Raw genomic sequence first — 17904 nt, 5'->3', positions numbered from 1 at the left:
TAAAGCACCTATAAACCTTCACGTACAAGCTACTTTTGACATATGTATTTTTTATTCCTCACGTATCCAGAATCTCATAGTATAATATCCAACCTTTCCAGTAAGCAAATCACAACTTGAATGAGAGAAGACAATCAACAGATGCTAACATCAATCTGAATCAGATGTTGGAATTATCTAACACGGATGTTGAAGCAGCCATCATTGAAATGCTTCAAAATCAGTTAAAAATTGCCTTGCAACAAATTAAAAAATTGAAAATCTCAGCAAATAAATAGAATTTGTAAAAGAAAGAAAGAAGAAAAAAGAAAGAAGAAAGAAAGAAAAGAAAGAAAGAAAAAGAAAGAAAGAAAGATAGAAAGAAAGAAAGAAAAAGGAAGAAAGAAAGAAAAAAGGAAATAAATGGAAATTATAGACCTGAAAATTACCAGGATGAAAATAAAACCTCACTGGACGGGCTCCATAGCAGAATGGAGATGACCTGCAAGAAATCACTCAACCACACAGGTTGAATATCGCCCAGATCTTAAGATCTGCATTTTGTTCTTGGCTGATTCTTATAATTGCTTTACCAGGCCGAGCTTCATTTTCTCAAAGGCCATGAGGTGTTAGAATTTAATTAACCAACATCTCAGCTGCATTTAGTGTCCTGAAATTGGCAAAGTACTTGGTCAGAGAACTCTAACTCCAGTTATTATTTTCCCTCAGTTTTTCCTTGAAGAAGGCCTGTTTCTGACTCAAGATATATGATCTCTAAGAATTCACTCTGAGTTAGAACTCCCTTAAAGTTTAAATAAAATAATAAGTACAAATCATAGACAGGGATTCCCTCATTTCAATTCTCAAGCAAAAAGTTACGTGTGGAGTAGAGAGAGTAACTTTGTATTCTTTATTTTATATATACATATATCTGCTCTAGCACTGGACCTGGCAGGAGCTGCATGAAGCATCTAACAATAAGCCTGCCAACTCTGTCTGGTGGTAGGTATGAGACATATGCTAATGAGGGGAAAATATGCCCACTTTGGATGACTGTATCTGGCACTGGGTAGTGATGTTTGACAGGACTTGTCATCACAACGGGATTCTTGCATACAATCTCACTCTCTCTCTTTCTCTCCCTTACTTTCTTTTGGGGAGTAGACATTAAATTTTAGATGTCGTGTTAGAGACTCATTCCTGAAGCTACCTCCCATGCAGAACTATTCTATGCCTGAAAAGTTTTGTTTTGGAATTTTATATCAGAGAGTGACCCAAACTGAGTTTTCTTCTCCTAATGATGGAATTTATCAGCCGTATAGTGTTTTGACTTGACTTGAATCTCAAGCTGATATTTGGTTTAAAAAATTGTATGTGTAGTGCCACAACTTATGTTATTTTTCCATATAGCAGTAACTTTACAATATCTATTCTGTAAGATGGGATTTGACATAGGTACTTAGATACTTCTTACAATGTTTTATTTCCTTTGGAGATTTGAAAAGGAACTGCATTTTGAAAAATAATGTTAGGAAGGAGGGAAATGGAAAGTTATGTGAGAGTAGCCTTATTCTAAAGCTTAAATTTTGTTTCTTTATTCAAGAGATTAAATTTTGTTAAATTTTGCCGAAATGATTATTTTTATGATGTTTTTTTAAAACATCAAATGTAATTAAACATGCCAATTTAAGTAAATAGAAATCAACTGATCATATATGTAAAGTCTATTTTTCTTTTTCTCATGATATATTTGTCTATACTAATGGCAATACTACTGTCTACATTTCTATAGTCTCATAAATAAGTACAGGAATTATATACATTTTGAATTTCCATATATATTTTAGAATGAAAATGAATTTGTCAATTTTTTTTTTTTTAAAGATTTTATTTATTTATTCGACAGAGATAGAGACAGCCAGCGAGAGAGGGAACACAAGCAGGGGGAGTGGGAGAGGAAGAAGCAGGCTCATAGCAGAGGAGCCTGATGTGGGGCTCGATCCCATAACGCTGGGATCACGCCCTGAGCCGAAGGCAGACGCTTAACCGCTATGCCACCCAGGCGCCCCGAATTTGTCAATTTCTTAAACAAATGTCCTGAAATTTTGTTGGGGGGACATTTCATTTTGGAATAATTTATATTTTAACAATATGAAATCTTTGATTGGAGCATGGTATATTGATATCTTTTTTACATTTACGTCTTTTTAAAGTTCCCTCAGAACTTTTGTAGTTTCTGTTTCTAGATACATCTTGTGTATCTTTTCCTAGGATTATCATGTATTTCATGTTTTTAGATGCTGTTGTAAGTGACATAGACTTTTTAAATTTTAAATGCTAATTGTTTCAAATGTAGAAATACATTTAATTTTTATTGATTACTATTGTATCTTTGACCTCTTAAAATTGACTTATTCTGGTAGACTTTTAATGTCTATTCCTTAGGATTTTCTACGTAAATGATCATGACATCTGGTTAAAAGGATAATTTTACTTCTTCCTTCCCAATCTTTATGACTTCTATTTCTTTTACTTTTCTTATTAAAATGGCTAGAATATCAGTACACTAGAAGATATCATAAATATCCTTTTACTGATCACGATCTTAGTAGGAAAACATTCAATATTTTATATTAAGTAAATTATAGATGTCGGTTTTCAGATACTGCACTGTTTTTGAATTTCCATTTGGTTATTTCCATTTCTAATGTGATGTACTGTATCTGCTCACTCATTATGTTCTTTTTTCTTTTTAAATATTTGAACATATTTATGAAAGGTACTGCAGTTATTTTCTGCTAATTGTAGCTTCTAGAATCCTGATAGGATCGGTTTCTACTGACTGATGTCTTTCCTGAGATTTATTATTATTATTATTATCTTGCTTTTTTGTATGTCTACTAAGTTGATATTATATACCAGGTATTAGAAATAATATGTTGCTGTGAGCTTAGATTGTGTTGGCTTATTTAAATAGGTATTAGATTTTCTGACAGGGAAATAAATTATTAATGCAACCTCTTTATCTTGGATTTGACTTGGATTTATTCCTCATTATGGTAGGTCTGTTTCAGTTTTATCTTTAGTCTTAAGGACATTTTTCTAACACATCTTTTACTATAATTAAGGACTTATTTTTAAAGTATGGCCTTTCCTCAATCTCAGCTGAAAGCCTGAGGTTCTCAATGAGGTTATTTCACCATGACTGAATTTAACCTCAATGTGTCTCAGAACCCACAACCTCTAATATCCCCATTTATCCACAGCCCCACAATTGTGAACCCACAGGGAGTTCTCTGATACGTCTCATGAAGCCCTGTGATGTACACAGGCAGCCCAGCATTGACCAGGGATATTTAGAAGCCACCCATTGAGACCTTTGTCCTTCTTGCAACCCCCATGTCAGTCTCTCTTCTATTGCTTCATGCTCTACAAATTTCAGGTATTTTTAAAAAGATTTTATTTATTTATTTAGAGACAGAGAGTGAGTGGGGGAGGGGCAAAGGGAGAGGAAAAGAGACAATCGTAAGCCAGCCCCTCACTGAGCATGAAGCCCCATGCAGGTCTTGATCCCATGACCCTGAGATCATGACCTGAGCTAAAATCAAGAATTGAATGCCTAAATGACAGAGCACCCAGGTGCCCCCAAATTTCAGTTATTTTAATCTTCTCATCCTCAATGAGATACAGGGTTTCACTTCGATTTGACTGCCTAAATCATAGTTTGAAAAGTTACCGCACACAGAAAAAGAAGATAAACCTGGGATTTACTTCATATGTTTACCTTCTCTCAAAGACTACTATCCTATCATATCTATAGTCCCATGTTTAAAAACCATTGCCTCATGTATTTGTCCAATTTCATAGTTGTTTGTAGAAAGAGAGTAACAACTGCCAAGTACTCCATCATGGCTAGAAGCAGAATCCCTTTTAACTCATCTGCTAATTTATTTGTACCTAGTTATACATAAAAAGTAAAGAGGCGAAAATTATATGTAAGATATTGGACCCTCATGCATTTAAACAAAAAACAATTAATTGTGGTATGAATCACAGCAGCATTACATCATTGTTTGATCTTAATAAAGATAGACATCATCCACAGGAATGCTCCAGACTTTTTATCTCTGAGACGTTCCACCTAAGAATCAATATCTCTGAAAATTTATGAATAGCCCTAGAACTAAAGAAAATTAACCAATGAGGCTCCTTGAGCAAAGCTCTCAAGTGGGCTAAAATATGATATAAACGTTAAAATGACAAAAAAAGTGTTACAAATAAACATTTTTCTTCTATAAAATTAATGATCCTCTAGCAGGGTTGGTTGTATGATGTATAAAATGAAGAAACAGCAGAGAGTGCATAAAGCACCACAAATTATTAGATAATTCTGGGAGTTCTTATAAAAAACAGAGACAAAGAAAGAAGAAAAGAAAACGGAAATAGGAGGGAGGAGAGGAAAATCAGAGTAGAAAGGAGAGAAAGGAAGGGATTTTTAGGCCATCTCTTTAGCTAGGATTTTGACCCTTCATTAAAATAATCCATTCTTATCCATATTGTTCCTAAAATTCAGTTACTTGTTATTTCCTACAACTAGCTTGGATTTTCACCTAGCCCATTAATCTTAGCTCCATAAGTGAAATCTATTGATTCTATTAACCTGCCACATTGGCTACATTTTGCAAATATGGCGCTTTCAAAAGCCTCCCTTCCCAGGAGAACTGGTGACATATCAAAACTGTCCCAAGAGATTTGGATTGCTAGTTTATTTTATAGTGACATTTAGTCATTCTGACAAGTGCTTAATTATTATATGTTCCTCCATAAAGGTTGTCTCTGACAATATGTGTAAATCAAATAAATTAAAGCACTATAAGCTATTAGTTTTCCATTCTGGTTGACATCTGTGACATTCGTTAATAAATAATTTAGTACATTTATAGACAATGATGAAGAGAGCATCATTACTGCTGGGATTATTCTCTCCCAAAGGATATGCTAGACAGCTGCTTACCTCTAATAAAGTTAAATCTAAGGCCGTGAGTTTACACTTTGTCCTACAATTATAATAGTTTGAATATAACATATTAGTTTATATTATGGACACGTAAAATATATTGTTATGCAGCGTGGTACAGTTCAGCAAGGACCACTATTGGCAAAAGGAGTCACATAATTAAGTCCCTAGCTCTCTTGTGTCTTATAAATTCTTTCTCCTATCTGGATCTCAGTTTCCTCATCTATAAAGCCAAAGTTATTGTGACTAACATAATAAAAAAATTTTTAAAAAAAGCCAAAGTTAAATTGAACTAAATAAATTCTAAAGGTCTTTCGATTCCCAACATTCTGAAATTTTGTGTTTTGTTAAATCTTTACTGGGACTCTAACTGACAGGTAGTGATTTTTCTTATCTTAATAATACTAAGTCTTTCCTACACCCCCACCTTGTCCTCCATACCTTGAGTCTCTGACTCGACTCTATTAATTGTGAAAAGAGGCTGTGGCTACTTGAAGTATATGTAATTTTTAGCATAGAAAATAAGGCAAAGTCAGGTTGACTCTTATACCTTCTAAAAATGAACTAGCATCTTCGAGAAAACACCAAACGGCGGATGCTACCAGTGCTACAGAAGGGCTGGGAGTGCCTGGAGGGCCCTGGGGCCCGTAAATGGGAGGCCATGGTGGCTGCCCTGGTGGTTTTGGCACTGGCATCTTAGGCCAGGGTTGTGGCCATGGAGCTCACATGGAGGGCCAAGGGCAAGGAGTGAATCCCCATCACCTAGCTGGGCCACCTGGTCAAGGACATGAAGATCAAGTCCCTGGAGGAGATCTATCTCTTCTCCTTGCCCATCAAGGAATCCGTCATCATGGACTTTTTCCTGGGGGCATCCCTCAAGGATGAGGTTTTGAAGATTGTGCCTGTGCAAAAGCAGACCCATGCTGGACAGCAGACCAGGTTAAGGCATTTGTTGCTGTTGGAGATTACAATGGACACCTTGGTCTGGGTGTTAAATACCCCAAGAAGATAGCCACTGCCATCTGTGGCGCCACCATCCTGGCCAAGCTTTCCATTGTCTCCCTTCCTCAAGGCTACTGGGGAATGAGATTGGCAAGCCCACACTGTCCCATGTAAGGTGACCAGCCACTGTGGCTCTTTTCTGATGTGCCTCATCCCTGCCCTCAGAGGTACTAGCATCATCTTAGTCCCTGTGCCCAAGAAGCTCTGGATGATGGCTGGTACTGATGACTGCTACACCTTGGCCAGGAGCTGTACTGCCACCCTGGGTAACTTTGCCAAGGCTACTCTTTTTTTAGCGGGGGAGGGGCAGAGAGGGAGGGAGAGAGAGAATCTTAAGCAGGCTCCACATGGAGCCCAATGTGGGCCTGATCTCACCACCCTGAGATCATGACCTGAGTTGAAATCAAGAGTTGGGTGCTTAACCAACTGAGCCATCCAGGTGGCTCCAACAAGGCCACTTTTGATGCTGTTTCCAAGACCTCCAGCTATCTCACCCCTGACCTCTGGAAAGAGACTGTGTCCACCAAGTCTCTCCATCAGGCCGGGAGTTCACTGACCTTCTTGCAAAGACCCACACAAGAGCCTCCATGCAGAGGGCCCAACTGCGGCCACCACATCATTTTATATAAGAGAAATAAAGTGAATTAAATACTCAAAAAGGCAAAACAAAACAGTAATAAAAGTGAACTAAATCTCAGTTTGCTACTTGAATACACTGGTTTTCCTAGGGTCCCCGGATATGATGAGGTAGATGGGTGGGTATGAGGAAAAAAGCGAGGAAGATGGGTAGAGGCAGAAAAACTTTATTTCACTCACCTAATGAACATATAGTGAAGGACCTGAAATGTGCTAAGCACTGTGCGTGGGTGCCATGCTAGTAACTGCGGATACAGAGAAGAATAAGACAAGTCCCTGCTCTCGGAAAGCTCAGAGCCTAGTGGTGGAGACGGTTAAAACAATCATTATACTATAATGTGTTGTGAGCAGCATTTAATTTTTATGAGCACTTACAATATGCCAGACTCTGCTAAGAGCTTTACAAGTATTATCTCATCAATTACCAAAATAGATCCATAAAGTAGACATATTGTTATCATATCCATTTTTTACAGATGAAGAAATAAGTACAAAGAGGTTAGTCAAAACTACACTCATGGGCCCTCATGGTCCTCTGTATTGCTTCCCTGCATCTTTATCAACTTTTCTCCAGCTAACAAGTCTCTGGTTCTCTCTACCAGAGAGAATCTGATTGGACAATTTTAGCAGTTTCCTGTATTTTGGAAACAGTCTCGCTCTTGGTCATCTCACCTCACTTATATTTGGATTTTGTCAAACTATAGATTAGTTTGCCTTCCCAGGCAAGGGGGGGGGGTTAGATACCTTCAATGCCTTCCCGTTGGTGGGATCATGTATGACAAGGAAGCAGGCAATGTGGTATACAAAATGGCAGCTCTCTTCAGCAAGATGAAATTTCCATGGAAGATTGTTGTGTGCAATAGGCTGCATGATTGGCCTACTCAGTTCAAAAGATATGGGTGAGTTTTCAAATAATACAATATATCAGTTGTGGAGTATATCTTAAGAGTGATCATAAACAAATGTTACATAGTACCATTAATAATGGAAACTTAAAAAACTAAAGCAATTAGCCTTTCTTGGGGATCTAAATGAAAATACTCCCCCAAAAGAATTGCATTTAATTATGATATTACCAGAAATATTTCAGGTATAAATTGAATGAATGTTTCTTATTGTGATGTACAAGAGTTTCTTTTAGAAATGCTCATATGCTTGTATTCTTATACTTTTGTTCTATTATATTTCAAGCTCAGAGCCTAGGGGTGGAGACAAGGCAATATTGTGTTATGTGAGATACAACCCGTTCAATTTGATCATTTGGGGAATAAAGGCCCCAGATAAAAGTATGTACAAATCTTTGGAACTACTGAACATAATTTACATGAGAACCTAGACCTTACCATTTGAGCAATGCTTCAGTCCTCTGAGAGTCTACCTTCAGAGTGTTACCTTGGATTACCTTCCCTAATACTTCACAAGAGTATGGCTCTACTTTTCTGGCATTTAAGATTTATTTTATTTATTATTTGGACATACAGATGTTTAAATTTAGGAGGATGCAGAGAGTTGGAACATTTTATTAATTCTGTGAACTCTGAGAAACATAATTACTGGGATGCTACTAATCAAGGAATGTCAACTTAGGAGGCATAATGCCATTCCCTAACTCTCTAGGAAATGGAGGTAGGGGGAGCAGATTTGAGAGGAGGGAGTCTATATGTGCTTCATGGCAGAATGGTGTGTTTCAACTTGCCTTGCCACTGCCGGTAGGTTGGTTGATAGCTTTTACACTTACCATAAAACTCAATCCACACTCTCACTTCTGCCCACTGAATAAAACCAAAGTAGCAGGGTCCAGAAAGAATGGATATGATGAGGACCAAGGATCAGAATCACTGGGTATACTATATACCTCAGGAGTGGGACTATTATAAGAACATATGAACAGAAGAGAAACACAGTGACACTGATGATTTGGTATCTCTATTCAGAACATTCTAATAGCAGCCCCATCACTATTTCATAACTTTCCCCAATAAACAGAAATATTTATTTCCTAACAAGACAAATCTCCACTATGAANGAAAGAATGGATATGATGAGGACCAAGGATCAGAATCACTGGGTATACTGTATACCTCAGGAGTGGGGCTATTATAAGAACATATGAACAGAAGAGAAACACAGTGACACTGATGATTTGGTATCTCTATTCAGAACATTCTAATAGCAGCCCCATCACTATTTCATAACTTTCCCCAATAAACAGAAATATTTATTTCCTAACAAGACAAATCTCCACTATGAATTATCCTTCAAATACCTCATATCCCTCCCCATCTTTACTCCCCACCCAGAAGAAAATATATCTGTTCCTGTACCTCCATATACATTAGTAGAGTAATAGATTTCTTTGAATGCTTTCACAATCTCTTTAATCAAAATTAGCTTTTAATATGATTGTCTATGGAAAATCTATTATGATTATAAAGAATATAAAAAATATTTATTTTCTTTACTTATCACATCCTCGCTTGTTAAAACATCAATTACAATGAAAGACCATACTACACAAAGTAATTATTTGTTATGAGAAGAGTAATAACNTAGAAGAGTAATTACTTAGGGTTGTTGTTTATCAACCATTTTACACTTTCAACATCCTTAAGTTATCAGAAGGATTAAACTTTGAATTTAGGAGAACCCGTGCTTGAACACACAATTATGTCAGTTGGCTTTCTNGAGAAGAGTAATAACTTAGGGTTGTTGTTGTTTATCAACCATTTTACACTTTCAACATCCTTATCAGAAGGATTAAACTTTGAATTTAGGAGAACCCGTGCTTGAACACACAATTATGTCAGTTGGCTTTCTCATAAATTATTTACTGGCCCACAAAAAGATTACTGACAATGACTGTCCATTATGTACCTGAATTAAAATAAAAACTTACATGGATAGATTGCGGGCAATTTGTCCTTGTTCATAGGATCTATAGAAAAGCCACTAGGGGGCGCCTGGGTGGCTCAGTCGGTTGAGGGTCTGCCTTCGGCTCAGGTCATGATCCCAGGTCCTGGGATAGAGCCCCACATTGGGCTCCCTGGTCCATGGGGAGCCTGCTTCTCCCTCTCCCTCTGCCTGCTGCTCCCCCTGCTTGCTCTCTCTCTTTCTATAACAAATAAATAAAATCTTAAAAAAAAAAAAAAACCACTAGGGCTTCAGATTGGTTTAAGGGATTTGAAATTCAATGTTCAGCAGTTAAGTAGATAATGACGGCGGCCTTGTGACTGAATGCTGGGCGCTTGCAAACTGGAATGCACGCCCCATCACAAGGANAAATAAATAAAATCTTAAAAAAAAAAAACAACACTAGGGCTTCAGATTGGTTTAAGGGATTTGAAATTTAATGTTCAGCAGCTAAATAGATAATGACGGCGGCCTTGTGACTGAATGCTGGGCGCTTGCAAACTGGAATGCACGCCCCATCACAAGGAGTCAGCCACTCTGCAGATACTCCTAAGAACGGTATCATATCAGGCAGAAATGCTGTCCCAATATTGTCAGATCTGATTTTTCAAGAGAAGCCCAAAATTTAGGTTTCAGGGGAGAAAATTCTATTTTGTAAACCTAAGTTCAATTTTTAAAACTGAATTGAACTAAGTTCAATTTTAAAAATGGGCCAAAGACAATATGTTTTTCAGGTCAAATCAGGCCACTTATTTGAGATGTACAGTTTAATGAAATCAGACTTAATATCCAATGTATCCATCTCATAATTGTAATAGATTTGAAAGTTGCTCAGGACATTAGCACAGGAATTTGGGGAAGAATGAAAATGGGAAGGAATGTACAAGTTTGTCTCTATAACTCTTCCTTATTTATGCTTTCAGTGCGCCATCCGCCCTCCATCACAAACCTTTCGGTCTGCTACTGAGTTTAACTGGTTTTAGTGCCATCTCTTTGGAGGCATACTTTGTGTAGTTGTGTTCTGATTGATTGGTTTGATTTTTATCTTATTCTTATGGGACAATGTTACTTCCATGTTCTTGGATAATGAAAGGAGGAAGATCTTATCATCAACTCCAAGTGCAGGTACTTTCTGGCAATAAAAACACAGCAAGAGTCATGCAGCTGATATTATGTGAGAAGCAGTTTTCCAGCTTATGCACTGAGAGAGGTGCCATCCTCAAACTTGAAGGATCATTCCTTAAATGGGCTAATTAGTGAGGATATTGTTGTGAATTTGTTCTTCTGAAAAGTATTGAATAAAATCAACACAAGTTTGCAGTCCAGCCACATCACACCTATATGTGCGACTGATAAGGACTCCATGTGGTCTTGATGTCCTTCGATTTTCGTCTATGAAGACCCACAGAAAAAGACTAGAACTCTCAGCTCAGGTTTTGGGATTTTTCCTAATCACATTATGTCTAATCACCATACTGTATATGGAGGCCAATAAATGGGGTTTATTTGAAGCTCCATATGATAAGAGACATTCTAGGAGGCAGTGGGGGGTTATATTTTCATCCATATGTGTTATAATGTTTTGCTCCCTTTCCATCTCCAAGCCCCATTTTCCTGGGAAAGTTAGATTTATTCTCTCTTCTGCTGAATTATGATTACATTGGTTCAAATCTTGATGATTGATTTATTTATGGGTGATAGACCCTCTAGCAGTTTTCTATCCCATGACTCCAAAATGTTCTCCCCTGGGTACTGATTTGCTGATTTCCAGTTAAAAAAGGCTGCATAGCTTTCAGTCTAAAGCAACTACCCATGACTTTGTCTCATATGCTCTTGCTCCTCAACGTCATTATGTTTAATGTTTCTGTTGTCTTCCCTGGGTGGTTTGGTTCATATCTGCTTAAGGAAAACAAGATTCATAAGCTGATAGTTAATATTCCAATTGTGCATTAACTTCTTCACATGTCTCTGAGGTGTCAATATCTACTCCCAATTCCATTGTGTACTGAATCCCTTATGCTCATATATGTGCATATGTTAGGATGGCAAGAAAAATAAACTCTACCTATTACTGCATTTCCCCACATAGGGACTTGTAAAATACTGCATATTTCTTATTAAGCTGATTTCTATTCATTCAAAAATATTTATTTCATGTGCTCACTGCATGAGGTAGAAAAAGAAAAAAATAAGATTCATTCTTACCTCTAAGTAGTTTATAATCTAATGGGTAAGGTATTCATGTTTATGAGAAACTATAATAAAGTTAGACCAAAGAGTGCCTTGAGAGAACTATGATGAAATGCTACTGGGCACACAGTGATTAATTCTGATTTGGGGGACTGGGAGAAAACTACCAGTTTATTGTGGTAGGAATTTTAACATTAACCTGACAAAATTATTTCTGAAGGAAGTTTTCTTCTTATATAAAGCCTAGAAGTCATGCTTTCCAAAAGTAAACAGGCAGACATCATTAGACATAAACAATGCCCTCCCTCAGTGTTACCATTAACGGTAATGGACAATTCAAAATCCAATTCTTTCATGATAACTCATTTCTATTAATGAGACAAAATGAAAATGAAATGCCAGATATTCCACATGGAAATACAGAAAAGGTGAAAAGGAGAACTATGATCTGAGTTTTTAATTTGTAAGTCTAAACATAATAAAACAGAGTACATCCTCTATAATTTATCAGAAAACTTAGATTTTCTTTCTCTTTTTCTTGTGAAATTTAGGCTTCACCTTCCCTCACTTACCCTTAAATTCTTCCTCTCAAGGGATTCTGATTAGGTAGCTTTAAGGCTAGAGGGCAAATGAGATAAAGACAATTTTATCTTACTTCATCTTACATTTATTAATTGTGCTCTCAGGTGGCTATATTTTAAAATCAATATAGTCAGAACAATTCTAGAAGACAGCTAACATTTTTAGTATATTTATGATAGAAGACAGTGTGTTTGTAATCCATTCGGACTCTACTGAAATTATTTTCTTCCCATGTCCAGGTCTAGATAACCAATCTTTTTTTTTTTTTTCCTCCTCCATCATTGCGTTCACCTTTTAATTACTAACCTGACTACAATCTAGGGTTTGTTGCTTCCAAAATGAGCAGGAGGAAGAATACAGTTTAACCTTGAACCACATCCTACTGCCAAAAAATATTTTTACTCTGAAGCCTGACTATGTTCTCTCGCTTGCTTACATTGTAAGAAATCCCTGTATCGTCTAAGGTAAGGAGACCAGGTCATTTAGAAGTATCCCTTTCCTACCCAGTACATCTGGAAAAATATATACAGAACAAGCTGATTTTCTCTTTAAATCCTTGCAAACATTCTTAGTAAGAATTAATGGAAGTTATGTGAATTAAAAAAAATACATCTATGGGGCATCTGGGTGACTCGGTTAAGCATCTGACTCCGGATCTCAGCTCATGTCTTTTTTTTTTTTTTAAAAGGTTTTATTTATTTATTTGACAGAGATAGAGACAGCCAGCGAGAGAGGGAACACAAGCAGGGGGAGTGGGAGAGGAAGAAGCAGGCTCATAGCAGAGGAGCGTGATGTGGGGCTCAATCCCATAACGCCAGGATCACGCCCTGAGCCGAAGGCAGACGCTTAACCGCTGTGCCACCCAGGCACCCCCCAGCTCATGTCTTGATCTCAGGGTTGTGAGTTCAAGCTCTGAGTTGGGCTCCACGCTGGTCATGGAGCCTACTTAAATAAATAAATAAATAAAAATACATCTATAGCTAAGATTTGTGTTACCTTCCCTGGTTATTCATTGGGCTGTATGTTTTCTTTTCTGTTTCTTTTTTTTTAAAAATTGTTGCTTCTCAGTTGGTTACCTCTTCTTTTCCTCTTCCTCATCAGACCTCTAACGCACCTCTTAAACTCAAAGAGCCTTTTGCCAGTCCCATTTACCAGCATCAGCCCTGTGCATGTTCTGTCATCATTAATGTCCCCGAATTTGAGACTGCTGCCACCTGTAGGGAAGCCTTATACTGCTTCGTGGTTAGAGGTATGAAAGTGTAAAACGGCTCCCTCCATCCTCCTCGATTTTTTTCTTTCAATAATTTCTGCTCTTATCTTTGTAATTTTCATTCTTACACATTACTGTGCTATTCTTTTTGTGTCTTCTACTGATACTTAGAAAATTTGTTTTCAGGCTTTGTTCTTTGTAATATCTGAGTTGAAGGCTCTCCATTCTCCATTTAAGCATAAATTTAACTACATCCCACATAATTTCCTTGCAATAGTCTCATTATGTATTCACAAATATTTTTCAATTTACATTGTGAGCTCGTTTGATATATGGGTTAAATATATACTTCTTAATTTAATGTCAATATTTTCCCTGTCTTAGCTTCATAGTTTATATACTTTTTAATTATTTTTAAGGTTACTCTATAGATTACAACATGCATCTCTGATTCATTGAAGTTTTATATGATCATGTCTCCTTTTCCTGAACAGGGCCCTCAGAACATTTTAACACTATTTGTCTCTCTCCTGACTTCATGCTATTGCTATATTTTGCCATATATTGTTATACATTTTAGTTATGAACATATATAAACATAAAATTTGTATAACTTTTAAATGTTAAATATTTATTTATATTTACCCAGATATTTACATTTATTGTTGCTTTATGTTCTTTCTTGAATCTCCAAACTTGCATCTGTGGATCACTGTTCTGGCTTAAGAATGTCCGTTGTCTTCTTTTTAGCGCAAATCTGGTTGTGACAAATAATCTGTTTCTCTTTGTCCGAAAAGGTCACGCTACTAAGATTTTCCCCAAACTCTGAAGTTGTTGTTCCACTGAGTTCTGGGTTCCATTGTCACTCTGGCTGCTTTTAAGATTTCCTCTTTTACTTCATAGTCTCCCCAGGAATTGCGTCTCTCTGTAGCTAATCTGTTTTACAAAGTGGTAATTCCATCTTTAAACCTTGATTCTCTTACTTGCTTGGTGTTTGGGCTTGCAATTCCACAGTGCCATGACAGTAGTCTATTTCTAAGTTGAAGCCCTCTGATACCTAAATACTGAACTCCAATTTTTGTCAACATACACTGTCAAAATTCCTTGTGGTATCACACACCACAGGAATTTATACAGCAGCATTAGCCTACACCTGAATTGGTAGATACAGCTCGGAAAAAGCAGGCCCAGTCTCTGAGCTCACAACTCTCAGTTTCCTTTTTCTCTTGGATCTTGGCCCCTGAATTCTTCGCAGGCTTGTTAACTCTCCCCTACTTCCAAATGGGCGTTCTTTTCATATTTTTTCCAGTTTTCCCAGTTATTATCAAAGGGAGGGTTGGAATGAGTTGTCTATTTGCCATGAAAGGAAACAGAACTCTCTCTTTTCAATCGATATATGACATACACTAATCTTGAATACTAATATCCATGATTTTTTAACATATATTTATACCTGTCTAGCCACTATCCAGAGAATATATAGAACATTTCTAGACACTCCATTGTGTCTGTTCCTCAGACTATATCTCCCATCAGATGACTATAATTCTGACTCCTACAATCATTGATTAGTTTGTTTTGGATTAATACACATATAAATGGAATGTTACTGAAGATACACTTATGCATCTGGCTTTTCCCACTGAACATAATATCTATGATATTTATATGCTTTTTGTATATAGTAGCCCAACTTTTATATCTATATAGTGTTTCATTGTATGACTACCACAATATATCTATTCTCCTCCTGATGGGCATCCAGTCTTACCTACTTTGAATAAAGTTGCTACGAACATTATGTATGTTATTGTTTTGGGGCTTTTTGGGGCATGCTTTTTGGTGGCCAGATGTACTCTTTTCTCTTGTAAATGCACCGACAGTGAAACTGCTGAGTTGCGGAAGGCAAATACTCAGCTTTAGCAGAAACTAACAGTTTTTAAAAATGGTTTTATCGTTTTACATTCGCACGAGCAATGCACGAGATTTCTTTCTCAAATAGGCTACATGGTATTGTTTTTAAAAATAATTCTTCATTTTCTACTCTTTGTTTCCTTTGGTTATACAGCTTGCTCATTGTCTAACAAAACTGAGAGCGTGGAAATTATACAGTGTTTTGCTGCTCTGTTCAGTTTCTTCCCCTGACAGTAACTTCCGGTCTTTCAGTTCACATTTCCTAAGGCGAGGATTTGCTGGCTTCAGCCTAACTCGTCTACCTTGCTACCGGGCCAAGTGGGTTTTCTTTTCTTTTCTTGGTCTTCACCTCTGGCAAATGAGCTCAAGCTACGGGGGAAAGTTTTGCTTACGTATGTGATTGCTACTTCCGGGAGTTGGAGGGGGTACTTGATTCCATGTTTATTTTGCCTTCTACCCGCAACTTCCCATTCTTCAAGACAGGAGAGAATCCAACATCTCAGGGTCATAGTCTATAGTCAGTTTGCTTCCATTTTCTCTTCCCAATTCCATATATCTCTAACTGTTACTGATACCAATTTGACTGTAATTGTTATAAATAACAATAGAGAACACTCTGGATATTCTCGGTGAATTTTAAATTTTGTAATGATACAGAATGAAGTATTTGTGTGTATTTTGGGTGTTTTTATTGGGTGTTTAACGAAGCTGTTTCTCTGGATACTCCTGCGACTAGTTTTCTGCCATTTTCTGCAAATCCCTAACAAATGTTGATTAATAACTTTTTGGTGGAGGACACATTTCTGGGATTTACAAGGGAGAAGAAAAACCCCACTTCCATGAATCATTGATTTTTACTTTGGCCCATTCATTCCAAATACATCTACCAAGTACAATGTCAGTTTATATATTTCAATATTTAATAGTCTTCTGAAGTGTCTGGTGTGTACACACATTCTATTAAAACCCTGTCGACTATTTACTTTCTCCAATCATTCATATGGGCTTTTTCTTGCCAAATGTTAATGTGACATCTGCTGTACCTAATTCCAGTAAATATCAGGAATTTTTATGCATACAAACGGTTTATCATACATACACCATCAATTTGTTCTGAGACATGTCACTTGTGCAAATAGCCTAGGGGCCTTATTTATTAAGATTTACATCAAGTGAAAACTAAACACTTTAATTCAAAGGTCTTGGATTTTCCATCCAGATGTTTATAATCTCTCAAGCTATTTACTGACCTTGCCAAATTAAGGTTGTGAATTAATTAGCTGTATTCATAAATTCAGAGTAAAGAGATAGAATTACTATAAAAGGCTGCTAATATATGATATTAGATTTTTGTAAAATAAGGAGGCAATATAAATTCAATCTGGAAAGAGCAAAACATCATAAAAAAGCAAGATCCTGTTAAAAAATGGTAATGGATACATAAAACCAACTAGGTTCTCATGCTTAATGAATTCATGTACTTCGATCACATAAACAAAAAATATCCTGTTACATAAATCTTGGAATCTGATGACAGATTTTTAAAAAATGCTTTCTTTGTTTTCTACCTCAAGGGAAAGTGTTTTTTCTTATTTTCATTCAACTATCTATTCAACTGCTTATTCATCAAGCAAATATTTTTTGATCACTTCCCTAAATCTCTAACCTCCTCAAATCAACCTCTCCCTCATAGCATTATGTGCCTTTTACTCATAGAAAATACAACAGTTATAACATTGCATTTATTTGTGGGAAGATTTGGTAATTTTGTTTTGATTTCTCATGAGATTTTCAGCTGTAGGTAGGTAGGGTCTTTATTCCATTTTGCTTACCACTGTTTCTCCAGAGCCTAAAAGAGTGTTTCACAGAAATAGTGATCAATAAATAAATGTAAGAGGTGCTGTATATGAATTAGAGTTTCAAGAAAATCAAGAGATTGTATTTGCCCCAACAAACAACTGGAATCAGGAATACGAAAGGATTATGCATGGTAACGGATTAAGATTAAATTCTGTTTTATGAGAAATAGGAGAAAGCCACTTAGGAAGGGGCAGAAGCAGATAGTATTATACAGCAGGTTTTAATATTAGCCAAGGTAAAGATTTTTACTTTGTAGGATAAATAGAGCCCAGGAAAATAAAAATATATTGCAGGACTGAGGTTAATACCATTGTCAACCTCACAGGCAACTCTTCACTGGCTGATCCAGAGCCCTAAATTAGATACAAAGATGTATTCTGTGTTCTCTCCATTAATTTTTGCTGTAGGTCCAAGGAGCTTATTCTGGTGGTATTCCGTAACTACTTGTTGCCTGAAATAAAATAGCTCCATCACATTTTACATTTCTTAACTGAAAGTCTTGAATTGTTATAGGAGGAGACCATAGGAGCATGAGTTTTGGTTAACTCCTTTCAACCCTCTCTGTACCTGGTTTCCCTAAAATAATTCTTACAGAGACTAGTCT

The 17904-nt window shown here is 36.7% G+C and overlaps 1 pseudogene; it reads left to right on the top strand.

Moving 5' to 3' along the window:
* LOC100470129 overlaps positions 1–6627 on the top strand; it is a 40593-nt pseudogene extending 33966 nt beyond the window's left edge.
* Positions 6628–17904: the final 11277 nt, after the last annotated feature.

This window comes from Ailuropoda melanoleuca, chromosome 7, assembly GCF_002007445.2.
Source record: "Ailuropoda melanoleuca isolate Jingjing chromosome 7, ASM200744v2, whole genome shotgun sequence".
Classification (NCBI taxonomy): domain Eukaryota; kingdom Metazoa; phylum Chordata; class Mammalia; order Carnivora; family Ursidae; genus Ailuropoda; species Ailuropoda melanoleuca.
Note: the sequence above shows the minus strand (reverse complement) of the source record. Positions and strands in the feature narration are given on the sequence as shown.